This window comes from Octopus bimaculoides, chromosome 18 (genome assembly GCF_001194135.2).
Source record: "Octopus bimaculoides isolate UCB-OBI-ISO-001 chromosome 18, ASM119413v2, whole genome shotgun sequence".
Lineage (NCBI taxonomy): Eukaryota > Metazoa > Mollusca > Cephalopoda > Octopoda > Octopodidae > Octopus > Octopus bimaculoides.
Genome location: NC_068998.1, coordinates 41,274,189 through 41,275,497, shown reverse-complemented (window position 1 = coordinate 41,275,497; position 1,309 = coordinate 41,274,189). Strand labels below are relative to the sequence as shown.

At 39.2% G+C, this 1,309-nt stretch overlaps 1 protein-coding gene and 1 long non-coding RNA gene across 9 annotated transcripts in view; one reads left to right on the top strand and one right to left on the bottom strand.

The window, feature by feature from the left end:
* The window catches only part of LOC106870360 (uncharacterized), a 248,712-nt gene that overhangs the window by 132,899 nt on the left and 114,504 nt on the right, over positions 1-1,309 (bottom strand). The gene's annotated exons all lie outside the window — the stretch shown is intronic.
* The window catches only part of LOC106870359 (uncharacterized), a 4,032-nt gene that overhangs the window by 2,015 nt on the left and 708 nt on the right, over positions 1-1,309 (top strand). The window lies entirely within an intron of this gene.

Genomic DNA, 1,309 nt, shown 5'->3' with positions numbered 1-1,309 from the left:
TATGTAGGTATATGTATGCATATATATATATATACATGCATACATTGGATTATCCCATAAATAATGCAGTTTTTTATACTTCTGTTTTACAAAATTAAGATAAACAAAGTCCATTTTTTAATCTAAATTATACTCTCCTTCATTTTCTGCAATGTTCTTCCATCTATCTGGTAGACTTGCAAGGCTCCTTCTCCAAAATTCACTTGTCCATGACGAAAAATACTTCTCCAGTACAGTTCTGACCTCGTCTACAGAATTCATATTTTTTCCTTCCAAATGAATTTGAAGACGGCGGAATAAGTGATATTCAGATGGGACAATGTCCGGCGAATATGAGTAATGGGGCATCGTTCCCATTCAAACTGATCCAGCGTTCCGAATCTTATCCTCACTGCACGTAGGCGAGCATTATCCTGATGGAAGAACACCTTTCCTCTTGAAACCAAAGATGGTCGCTTTTCTTCTAGCGCTGACTTAAGCCACTCAAGCTGATCGCAGTGAACCTCCTTCGTTATCGTTTGGTTTGGGTTTAAAATTTCAAAGTTGACTAAACCTTTCATATCCCACCAAACAGATAACAACACATTACGTTTGGTGAAGACCTTCTTTAACCAGGATAGCCGGTCTTTATCCTTTCCCTACCCACTGTCTTCGGCGCCTGAAATTTTTATAGAGAACTCATTTCTCGTCACCAGTCACATTATTCGGTCCAAAAAAGGTTCATTCGTGAGACATGACAGAAAAGCAGAGCAACCGTTCACTCTCTGCGCGTGATTAAACACGGAAAGTTTGTGAGGAACACATCGACCCAATTTGCTGACTATTCCAATGGCACGAAGACCTAACACAAGATTCTCTGTTAGTTCATCAAGAGTTACGATAGGATTACGTTCCACTAGGTTTTGCAGGCCGTCCTCGTTGAGTTCTACAGATCTTCCAGGAGGAGGCTCATCTTCTAGGCTGTAGTTTCCGTCTCGGAATTTCTGGACACTGGTTTACACTTATTGGCCAAATCCTCATATACTGCATTAATGTTCCTCGCACTTGCTGTTGCGTTGTTGTCTTTATTGAACTTATAAAGCAAAATAAGTCGAATAAGCACCTTCGTCATTTCCATCTTAGCTTTGAAAAAATAACTGCTAAAATCGAACTGCACTCTTCAAAATTTGCACTAAGAATAAGGCAAGGTTAAACGACTACCTGCTTTTATAACAAGTTGATGCAGGAAGTTTATCCCGTCCCCCACTGAGTTTTAGTTCATGTAATTGAAAAAGCCGCATTATTTATGGAATGACACAATATATATATA